Source organism: Marmota flaviventris, chromosome 6, assembly GCF_047511675.1.
Source record: "Marmota flaviventris isolate mMarFla1 chromosome 6, mMarFla1.hap1, whole genome shotgun sequence".
Taxonomy (NCBI): domain Eukaryota; kingdom Metazoa; phylum Chordata; class Mammalia; order Rodentia; family Sciuridae; genus Marmota; species Marmota flaviventris.
This window is the reverse complement of record NC_092503.1, coordinates 52,455,660-52,468,046: the sequence shown is the minus strand read 5'-3', so window position 1 is coordinate 52,468,046 and position 12,387 is coordinate 52,455,660. Positions and strand designations below refer to the sequence as shown.

Below are 12,387 nucleotides of genomic sequence, written 5' to 3'. Positions count from 1 at the left end.
TTTTATTTCCTTGAAGAGGTTATCCATGTCATTAACCTTCATCTCACAATGCTCTTTGATTCCAATTATTCTTAACTTTGTTCTATTGGTGTTGCCCTGCAATTCTGTATTCTGGTCATGTTTACTTATTTTCTTTAATACTGTCAGATTGTTCAAAGGATAGGCACCTGTCTTCCAGCCCTGTGATTCTGTTTTATGCTTGCTCAACCCTATTAGAAGACTTTGTACATTTTATTTGATTTATTGTGTCTTTCATTTCTAAGATTTACATTTGGTTGTTTTTCAGTATCAATCTCTACCTCCTTATTGAATTTCTCATTCATATCTTGAACTGACTTCCTAAATTCTTTGAGTTGTTTTACATGTTCTCTTTGGAATTCATTGATCATTTAAATAATTATTCTTTTGAATTCTTTTCAAAATATTTACATCTTAATTATTTACATAGAACATTAGTCTAATAACATAAAAACAGAGAACACCATCTGGGCATTTATCCCTTTCAAAGATCAGAGATAAAAGGGTTCACCTTTTTTTCCAGTATTTCCTACAGATAAGTCCTTGTTCACACTGCAATCATCAGCTAATTAAATTCTGGCATTTTCCCAAGCTACTGTATGAAAAGGATGTTGAAGGCCACTACTATACAGAATATTGTAATATAAGGACTCTCTCATTCACCAATTCTGGCACACTTCTGAAATATCCCCAACATTTTCATTTCATTTCTGTCCAAGAGGCTGGGTATCAGGTATAGTATATAAGCACAGGTACATATAACTTCAAGATTACTGCCAATAAGCTCTGAAAATTGAAAATGACAAGCATAGTGAATCTTTGATTTTTTTTTTGTACCAGAGATTCAACCCAGGGGTGCTTAACCACTAAGCTACATCCCCAGCCTTTTAAAAATTATTTTATTTAGAGACAGGTTCTTGCTGAGTTGCTTAGGGCCTCCATTAGTTGCTGAGCTTGGCTTTGAAATTGTGATCCTCCTGCCTCAGCCTCTCTCGCTGCTGGGATTATAGGTGTGCACTACTAAACCTGGCTTCTTTTGAATTGAAGAAGGAGGGGAAACAAGAACCAAAATAAATAGAGAGAAAGAGAAAACAAGAGAATTTAGCTATTAGAGAGAGAGAAAGAGAAAGAAAAAGAGAAACAAGACCAAAAAAAAAAATATCCCCAAATAAATGAAACCCTCAATCCTCAAAAGACAAAACAGGAAATATAAAAAACATTTTTAAAATGATGAAAAGAAGGGAAAAATAAACAATTATGTATATTAATGTATATCCATCAGACAATCATCACAGCAGTTACGAGAGAGAGAGAGAGAGAGAAAATTATTAATGAAAATTGTCTTTACTAAAGTGGTCAAAACTGTTGACAACTTGGATGTTCATTGCCTATGTCAGACTGCCCTTCTTTCCATTTTTCTTGAGCTATATATGCCTTATAGAAAGTACTAAAGTTTGTTAAATCTTTCCTCTTTTTGTGTTACTCACTGAGCTGCTAGCTGGAGTGGCCGGGAACTGAAGCTGGTTGAAATAGTTCTCAGCTTCCTGTCTCACCAGTATAAATTAAGGCAGAATGGAAAGTACTGTTAATTGGAGTTTTATATGGACAGACCAAATTCTGCTACAGATTTCTAAATGTGATGGTGCACCAGCTGGGGTTTAGCTCTAATCAGGCCTTTGGGCTTTGTCAAGTGACATCTGCTCTGGAGAGATTAGATCATCATATCCAGAGGGCCAGGCAGATGCTGGGCATCTGGATTTCAAGAGTCTACCAAGAATTCTACTTTTAGGGTAGTGAAGCCAACCCTCCACAGATCTCACACACTTCACTGCCAATGAATGTGGCCTTCCCAGGCTCAGTCTACAAGTATAATCCCTGAGTGTAATCATGGCAGCCTGTTCAATTTTCCAATCCTCTTAGGCTAATCATATGAGCTCTCAGACTTGAAGGGCAGGCTAGATGCACTCATCTTCTTATCTATGACTTGAAACAAAAACCTTTGATCCTCAAAATACTTGAATGTCCCTGTGTACAATTTTTTTTTTTTTTCTGTGAGGTTCATGTTCTGCTAGATACACCAGAGGCCACATGATAGGTGGTTTCTGGGACAATATAGCAATATTTGCTTTGATCTCCTGGGCTCCTGCAGCAGCAAGCTATAGCACGGTCTCTTCAAGATGACTCCCCACCTCGGCTCTCTGCTTGCAGAAATAAAAACAGGGAGCACTTTTCAAATACCATCTCACTGTGCATCTTCTGGTTCAGTTAAATTCAGATTACTTTTCTGTTCTATAGGTTTTTCTGTGCCAAATTTGTCCATTGTGCTTCTCTTTCTTTTTGTGTTATCCCTCTCTTCTGTGGTCAAACAATGCTACTGCTCCTGCTACCACTGGCTTGGCCCCAGTGTACTTTTTCTTGTCCTTTGTTAAATGCAACCAAATTTTTGGACTCCTAAGAGTCTCTGACTGTGCTATATTGAATTTCAGTGAATTCTTTCTTTCACCCACCTCACTGAGAAGCAGTACTCTCACTGAGATATGGAGCAACTGGAAATGCAGCCTTCCTTTAATCCACTGTCTTGAATCTCCCCCGGAGTACAGAGCTTCTAATCATGGAATCTATAAAGACTCAACAAGCACAAGGCAGTCATCAATCACTCCATGACTACACACAAGAGCAATGGGTTTCCATCTACTTAAATACCATTTTTTTTCTCCAGATCAGGTGTATAGCACTGTTTATTAAATTGGTTATGGTAGGTAATTAAATTTGAATCATTCTTAATGGACTTCGTTAGAACAGCATATCTTCACAATTTTAGCATTTACTGAGTTAACACAAAATCTACCAAGTTATTTTCTTAGTATTCAATTAATTCTTATTGTGCTTGATGTAGGATTAAACATTAGCTTGATTTTTATAAGCCATTTTTTTTTTCATTTTAGTTCTGAGAATTCTTACCCAGTGCATTGAAATGACCTTAAAGTTATCAGATGTCTGTACTTGACAGAGTACTTTCCATGAATATCCTTGAACACAAAGGAAAGGAAAGTAGCACACTAAAAAAATTAACTTTGAGTGATAAGACTTAAAATGGCCATAGTTAAAGTTCTGATGATTGGTTTTTACGATAGTGATGGAATGGACAAGAATGTTTGGCTACTTGGTTGCAAAAAAAGATTTTTAAGATAAAACTAGAATTATGACTAATCGTGTTATCTTTGGACTATTAGATGTCTATGAATTTCATAGTTTCTGAAATATGTATTACTAATATACCCATTTAACTATAACTTAAATTTTAGCATTACTTATTAAATAACAATGATTCCCACATAATATAATATCAAACAAGCTTAATTAGTTTACTATATCTCTTTCTTAAAAAGAGAGATATCCTTTTGAGATATTCTAAAGACACATTTGGAATATCCCAAAATTAATTCAAAATCAAGAAAAAGGCAATTTAGAATAAGTTATTTTTCTTGATGACAAATTTTACACTGTAAGGATAACATAAGCTTATTTAATCTTCAATGTAGGTAGGGAAAGTTGTGTGTCTGTATTATATCTAATGCTGAAAATTGAAAGACATGTCTGTTTCATATAAGTCATGAATATTTTATGAACCAAAGACTATCCAACTCATACAAACCTGAAAATAATGTGGATTAGTTCTTTTTTTTTTTTCGAGAGACTAATTCATTTATAAAAGCAATTATTTTTCTTAAAGCAAAGAAAGTAGATGTCAGTATCATAAGGACATAAAATATCACATACACATCATACATAGAGACATACACCAACATATAAACAGAAGCAGATCTTGCATCTTTCATTTAAAAAATTTGGCCATGCATCAGATAAAACAATACAAAACTCATGTAAGTATTAAGGAATATCTAAGTTCAAAATTTTTTTCTGATCAGTGTTACAAATTTTCCTTCCCAACTATCTAAAGCCTTTGACTAACATTTTTTAAAAATATATTTTTTTTTAGTTGTAGATGGACACAATACCTTTATTTTATTTAATTTGTTTATATTGTGCTGGGGATCGAACTAAGTGCCTCACATGTTCAGAGCCCATGATTTTGAAAATAAAGTTAGTGGATGTCTCATGAAGTGAATTTCCAAACTCCTGTGTCTCAGATCCTTAGATTTGGAGAAACCATTTTCAAAAGGTACCTACTTCAGTTCTCCAACTGTTTACAGCCCAGTTAATTTTCAGATCCAATGTGATCCTGTTAGTAGTCAGCTAGATGTTCTTTTGTTCAACTCAGAAATTATGAATGGGCAAAGTGAAGCTGCCTTAGTGTTAGTAGCTCTCAGTTTCTGATATTAGTGACTCTCCTTTGCTGCTCTCAGCTGTAGGAGACAGCAGCTAGTGGAAGCTCTCTGGAACTCCTCCAGCAGACAGAATTAGTGGTTCTCTGTTTCACTCTGTCACTCTCCACTATTTCCTGACTTTTAGCATTTTCATCCCCATCTCCTGGCTCCTTTCAGGGCCAGAAGCCTTTGGTGTTACCAGCTTTTAGTGTATCCAGTTCAGCCTGCTCTACTAGAGGAAGAAATCATGCATAAGCAAGATTAAAAAACAAAAACCCAAAAGAGGTTTTATTAGGACTAGTGCTGCAGCATAGGGGATGGCAGCTTATGTAGGGAAAAAGGCATGATCATGCATTTTGCAGTGTCCTGCTGGCTATTTTAGACTTTTTGTTTGGTCATGAGTAGGGAAAGAGCTCTTCATTAACCTGATTGTGGACTGCTGATGTAAAGGGGCAGAGTCATCCAGAGAGGCTGTGGGACTATATCATGCTGGATGGCCCTGCACCCAAAGCTGCAGCAACCAAAGAAAAAGCTTCCATTCAGCCTTGAGGTGTTTGGAAAAGCTGTGGCTATCAAAGAGGGAATATAGAAAAATTCAAAGTACTCCCCAGGAAGCACTGAGCCCTGGACCCCTTCTCTTCTGTCTCATTCCTTCTGAGAGATTTTATCCTCCTTAATCTTTTTATTTAATATGTATGTTTTAGTTACACACACACACACGTCTATGAACCTTTATTTTATTTATTTATATATGGTGCTGAGGATCAAATCAAGTGCCTCACAAATGCTAGGAAAGTGCTCTACCACTGAGCCACAACCCTAGCCCCTATCCTTCTTAATCTTAATGAGTCACAAGTGAAGTCTCTGTCTTCTGTAATTTATTCCTGCTGACAGAGGCAGTGACTCTATGGTTTCCTGGAAGCATAAAAATCTCTCATTGACCACTCTACTGATTTGTAGGGGCCTGACTTTTCTCCCAAGGGCACTGGCTGGAAGCCTTGCATTGTAATTAACTTGACATGGACCTGCCATAGCCTAAAAAAGAAGTCAGCTGTTTAATCCTGGCATAAGAAGAATCATTGTAAATTATAGGGTAGAGGCATAGAAAGGAAACAGGCTGACTGAAGCCAAATGAAAATATCCATGCTCCCTTGTCACCTTTAGGCCACCATTAAACTGCAAAGACATTTAGTAGATTCTAGGCCCAAAGAATTTAATATCAGCATTTTTGTTCACATCATAATGCAGTTGTGTGTTCTCAGATCATTTATCCTACCTCAGGTTGTACTGTTCCCACAAATGGATGATTTGATCATTATTGCTAATCTCCTCAGAGGATAAACTGCATGGCGGTTCTGGGAGTGCCCTGGAGTTGATCCTGTGAACTGCCTATCTAGCTGAACCAAAGATCAAGTGCTCTTCCTGGTCTGAGAGTAGAAAATTATGCTCCTCTCATAACTTACCACAAGTTTTGAACCAAATGAACGTTTAGATTGTGTTGGTCAGGGAGGAAAGGCCCCCTCCTTTTATGTTGGTGATGAGAGATGGTGATCAGGGGCTACCTTTTTACTTCTTTCTCCAGCCATTTATTTTGAATCACTGCATTTAATTGCAACCAGGAGATATGGGGGAGGGGTAGTGTCTTACCAATAAGGCAAAGAGACAAACAAAGCTCAAGGAGAAAAAGCAGTTATCCTGTGGGCCTGGATATATGGGAGCTTTCTGGTGTTACAATAGCTGGTGAAATGCCCAGAGCCCCTTCTCAGGTCCAGTTTAGCTCTCTCTACTTTGTTTTACCACCACATACTTTACCCTTTGGGGATACATTTCTCTCCCCGAAATGACCCATGGAACGGAAAGGGCTGAAAAAGACTAATACATATATGATCTGTTAACTAATATCATTGAACAAGGTCATGATAAGATATGATGGAAAAACTTGTTGTACCTGCCAAACTATCAAAATAATAGCGATCCTTTTTCATTTTGGAGGCTTAGAAACAGGTAGAGGAGCCTCAATTTAATTCTCACTCTCTTATCTCCCTCCTCCTTCCTTTAGTGCTTTGCCCTCTTCCACCTCTAAACTACTCTTGCTGTCTTCCTATAAATAGAACTCAAGTCTCTATTATTTATTTATTTAAAAAAAATCCTTTCAGCTATTTCCTGCATCCCAAAGTTTTAGAATGAATAGCTTAAAACTCTTACGGGTACGTGTTGAACTATGACACAAAGAAAAGACCACCGACTCCAGTTTTAAATCAAATTAAAGCAAGCTTGTATTGTGTACACAAGAGCTGGCCAGGACTGTCTCTCCCAAAGCTGGCCTAGAGCTCAACACCCCAGATTTCCAGGAAAAAGATTTTAGAGTACAAAAAGTTGCAAAGGGTGGGCGTCTTGAGAACTTTTAGCTAACAGGATTTTGACAAGCATAACACAAAGGCAGATAATAGGTTAATGATCTACATGGCTTAACATTTCAAGGTAGGGAATAATTTTAGATCCTAACATCAGAATTTATGAGGTGCCGCTGAGGTTTCAAAGAGGGTTGTTATCTGGTCAGGAAAAGCCAGGCATGGGTGAATTCAAGGTAAAGGCAGGAATTCCACACAAGTTTAGAAACTGGTAATTTGTAGTAAAACAAATTAACTTTTCATGACTTTGGGACGAGATGGCTCCGAATCTTAAAATGGAACTAGTCTGGGTTCATCATATGTCCTGTCATGCCATCTGATTTTCTTTACATTTTTATTTAAATCTTTCCCACCAAATTGAGTTGAGAGTCTCTGTAGCTTTTTAAAAAATATATTTATATTTTAGTTGTGGTTGGACACAATACCTTTATTTCACTTATTTATTTTTATGTGGTGCTGAGGATCGAACCCAGGATCTTGTGCTTGCAAGGTGAGCACTCTACTGCTAAGCCACAACCCCAGCCCCAGAGAGTCTCTGTAGCTTTTGACATGTTGCTAGTTTTCATTTTGAAAGTCTCCTCTTTTAGATTCTAAAACATGCCAATTTTTTAATGTCTATGCTTTTTGGTCACCTGTTGATTGTACGTCTTCCCTTTGTTCCCTACATACAGGTAGTTTTTCAAGGTTTGCCCCTAGCCTTTTGTCCTTCCTATGTGGATGACAGGCCATCATTAACTTTTCTTGAATTTTAGGCCTCCTTCATAACAATCTGCTGTCAGCCCTACCTGCACCGTGTTTCTCCCAAGAGAGCTCTACAGCTTACTCAACATCAAACCAAAACTAATTTTACCCACCTATGAGTAAAATTAGCAGAACTATCATTTTCCCATTTGAAAAATTTTTAAATCTTAAATCTACAAATAAACAGCTGCTAAGACTTACAGATTTCCCATCTGCAATAATTTTCTACGTTTGCCTTTGTTTCCATTTTTATTAACCTAAAAGCTAGTTCAGGACCTTCATATTTCTGGCTTAATTTTTCAAAATTGACCTTACCCTAATCCTTGTCATTTTCACTTTTCACAATTTCTCCACCCACATCTGTAACTTAGAAATTTTTGTCTGGTGGGAGCTTAGAAAAAGGGGTGTTCTGAAACAATAGCCAAGGCCTATTCCCAGAGTTTTAACAGGCCTGGGGAATTAGAAGTCTAGGCAGGGGCTCTTATTCATTGTTAGCACTGGTGTCTTATACCCTCAGGTTATTTTAACATACAGTGTAATTTAGGCTAAGAACCATTGTTAGCCAAATTAGAACTGTTATTTTTAAAAAACATTCACCTAATTTGCATATATCACTTTCCTTAGCTAGTTTTTGTCTTATTCTTTTCCTATGTCACTTATTTTTGTTGTGGACAACCATTAATCCATTGTGTTTTAACAAAATTTGTTAATCTTATTGCTTATAAATTAACCTGCAACTCTTCGTGTCTCCTAGTCAAACTTCCCACCCCACTCCTAGCCATTTGCTATATGTACTTTATTTTTACAACTAGATCATGACATTAGGCAAGAAACCTCTCTGAATCTGAGCTTCTCATTCCTAAAATAAGAAGGCTAGGTTTTATGACTTCTGAATTTTCGTTTACATGAAACTTAGAATTTTATTTAAATAAGTTATCTTACTATTGGTGAATAATGCTTTTAGTATACTTTATCTAAATACCAGTTTAAAACAATTCTCTGATAGTTTTTGTAATTAGGTTATTGCTATATCAATTCATCCAATGAAAACATGATCACGAACACTAAAAGACCACTATCTTTTCCTTGTAATAGTCCATATATGATTATTCTTGGATTCCCACCCCCCCCCCCCATAAAAATACACCTGTTTTTGGTTATACTTGCCTGCCAGGTGTTCAAGACCTCTATATCCACCAAAAATCAACTTCTGTCCTTCTACTTTTAAGGACACTTCAGGCTGCCTGGGGGTTATTTGAAAGCCTTATGAAAAGCCTCTTGACTCTCAGTCCTTTCCTATACCAATTGTATCATCTGCCAGGATGAGCCAGTCTAACTGACAATGTGACTTTCCTTGAAAGCACTGGGGATATTACATTCCCCAATGACTCTCCTTTTGCGGAACAGGTACCTTTAGGATTCTAGTCTCTAGGATCCTCACAATTGCTCTGAATGGGAGGCTGGGTATCTCCTGGATTTTCAGGGCTCTTTTAGAGGGGTCTTGTCAACCTCTGGGTCCTGCTAACCTTGGAGAGTTCGGACCAAAATCCTGGCTGTCCTCTTAGTCCTTTTATCTTCCTTGGCTTTAGCCTCCAAGTCTTGTTTGTTGAATACCCAGAATGCCTGTTCCACCAACCTTTGGTCCATTGTTAAGTTGGATCCTATCTTTCCTGTAGATGATGATCAGCATCCAATATGTTACAATTATCCCAATTTCAAATTACTGAAGAAAACCCAATTTGTCTACAAAAAAGTCTAGTCTTATCAGAAAGCTGCATCTGAGAGTAATTGTTAGTGACCCTCCATGACCCTGATTATAAACAGTTTAGGGAAGAGTCAAAACTGTGGATGACAAAGGACTTAGAACAGCCATGGTAAGAATTTTGGCAGGAAAGTTCAGCAGCTTGACAAGACAGTTTAGTTATTTCCATTGTATTTATCATTTTAGGATAACAATTATAACTGACAGCATTATGACATGACTATTAGATTTTTGGTGGATTAAAATCTGTAAATAGAGCTGGGGTCATAGCTTAGTACCTAGCATGTGTGAGGTACTGAGTTTGATTCTCAGCACCACATAAAAGTAAATAAAGATCCATCAATAACTTTAAAAAACACACACCTGTAAATAACTAGTGGTGCATGCCTGTAATCCCAGCAACTCAGAAGGCTGAGGCAGGAAGAGCACAAATTTAAAGCCAGCTTCAGCAGATTAGCAAGACACTTAGCAACTCAGTGAGACTCTGTGTGTAAATAAAATATAAAAAAGTGTTTGAGATATGGCTCAGTGGTTAAGCACCCCTGGGTTCAATTGCCATTACAAAAAAAAAAAAAAAAAAGAATACCTGTAAATAATTTTCCTTAGTTATTGCCAGCTTAATCACATATGCAGTTTTTTTCATAAGATTAATGCTTTACAAACTTCCTGTGACTTGTTTAGACCCTCTACATTTTGCTTAACTCTTTTGATTTTGCCCTCATTTAAAATCATTTCCCATCCATATATATTCCCTTTCCTTTTGACCTTTGTAATAAAAAAATATAAACTGCATGCCTATAACTTTTTAATATCTCTTTTTAAAATTTACTTTTTTCTTACTGCCTTATTTTTTCATGTTTTGATAATAATCCTTACAAATATTCCAAAATTACTCTTTTCCCCAATAAGGTGAGATACTTGACCTTTTTCCAGTGTCTTTATCCAAACACAGCTGAAGCTACTCTTTTGTATTCTTCACACATGAGATTATTTTAACACATTTAGCAGAACCAAATATATTGTCTCTTTATACATTTTAAGAAGCCCAGAGTTCTTTGAATTCATTTTTACCAGTTGATATTCAGTATTTTGGCTTACTTAAGAATGACCCAGATGTTTTATATATATATAACCTATATTTATAAATATTTATCTCCTTTATATTTACCTAATTGATCCATTTTTAATAATTGTAAAATTTGAAGCCTTGAAGAGGCTAGCTACTCTTTACTGAACCATTTTTATAGCATGTGGCTGTTCTACAGGTTTTACTTAATCAAGAGCTCTGGATACTTGGTCAATCAAAAGATATAGCTGCCAATATTACATAATCTTACTTACTATTTCTCCAAGTAACATGAACCCTTCTTGGGAAGTCAGGGCAGTCCCTCTTCTAGTGACCTTACGTCCTAAAATATGATTTTTACCCAGGTGCCAAGGCTCTTTTCTGGTATATTTTGGGTTACCCTGAGGTAGTGGTTGCATTAAGACAGCCACAAGTCATATTTGTTTCTATACTCTCCTATCCTTTCTGGCTTCCTCTATCCAGGTTAAAAAAAAAGTGGAGTCTGGGGTCCCTGACTCAAATGTTTATGACTTCCTTCATATGTTTGGGTCAGTAGGCTTAGTGGTCTTCAAGACTGTCACCACAGACCCAAAAGAAGTTGCTTAGGCTAGGCTCCTGGCACAATTTCATAAAATCCAAAATGCAGAAAATTTCTCCTCATTTTTTTCCTTTTCCAGAATGGAGGATTGTTTTAGTCAGTGTTGCATCACTGTGACCAAAAGACCCAATAAGAACAACTTAGAGAAGAAAAAGGTTATTTTGGCTCATAGTTTTAGAGGTTCAGTTCATGGTTGGCCAGATTCATAGTTTTGGGCTTATCATGGAAAGAACACCATGGTGGAAGGGTCTGGTGGGAAAATAGCTGCTCAATTCAGATATCCAGGAAGCACAGAAAGAGATCTGCATACCAGGGACAAAATATAAACTCCCCAAACATGCCAGTGACCCACTTCTTTAAGGCACATCCTACCCACCTACAGTTACCACTTTTTAATCCACTTAAGTGGATTAATTCACTGGTGAGGTTACAGCTCTCACAATCTAAACATTTCACCTCTGAACATTCTTGCATCATTTCCTATTTGTGCTTTTGTGGGACACCTCATATCTGAACCATAACAAGAATGAGGCTATAATTCACAGACCCATTCTCTGGCCAATACTCTTGGTCTTCTAGTTTGTATTGAGGCAAGGCTTTATCACAAAAGAAAGTCAGTCTGTTTTTCGTAAGTCTCCCAGACTTAATCCCAGTAAGTAATTAGACACCTGAGGGTTGAGTGCTTTGGAACACCAAGAGTGATAGACAGAAAATGTCTCACAGGAGAACAAAAGGAGAGGAGGAAGATGGAAATCTCAGGGTTTTCAACAGCCAGTTTCTTGGTATACACAGATGAAATATCAGATTCTTACAGGTATGGAGACAAGAGAGTTATGGGTGCTCACTAAACAGGATGTGTTCCAGAGTCAGAGTTCCAGAAAGCAAACAGAACTGAGAAATTCAGAAAGCAAAACAAAGAACTCTGCAGTGGTACAACTAGTCTGTAATCCAGGAGAGAGCTTCTGAAACCAAGTTAGAGCCTGCCACAGAGTGTGCTGGAATGGTGACACCAGTCTGCAGTACAAACTGGGTGGTTGAGTAGGGCCACCACAGATATCTGGTGTGACAAAAATCATCACCAGTGAGCAAAAGGGATGAAAGAAAGACTAAAGAACATAGACATGGAGGTGGGGTTGCATCTTTCACATGAAGAGGATGGGGAGGCTCACACAGTTGTACCAGCAGTTGAAGCTGATCTTGCAGCAATGATTCAGGTGACCACTTGTCAACCACAGGCAGATCTGTGCTGGCCTTTACACTTGTCAGTGATCTTTTTCTGTGCCCTCTCAAGGGGAAGTCCTCTTTAAAGGTCACCAAGATGTGACCAGTCAGCTGAGGGTTCTTTTGCCCAATTCAGATAGAAATCATGAATAGGCAAAGTCAAGTTCCCTTAGTGTTAGCAACTTTCCTTGTTGCTGATCTCCTGGCAGTAGGAGCCAGCAGCTAGTCAGAACTCTCTGGAA

At 37.4% G+C, this 12,387-nt stretch overlaps 1 pseudogene; it reads right to left on the bottom strand.

Annotated features, from left to right (window-relative positions):
- Window positions 1-610: 610 nt before the first annotated feature.
- Window positions 611-828, bottom strand: LOC114086724 (protein kish-A pseudogene; annotated as a pseudogene).
- Between the last annotated feature and the right edge of the window lie 11,559 nt (window positions 829-12,387).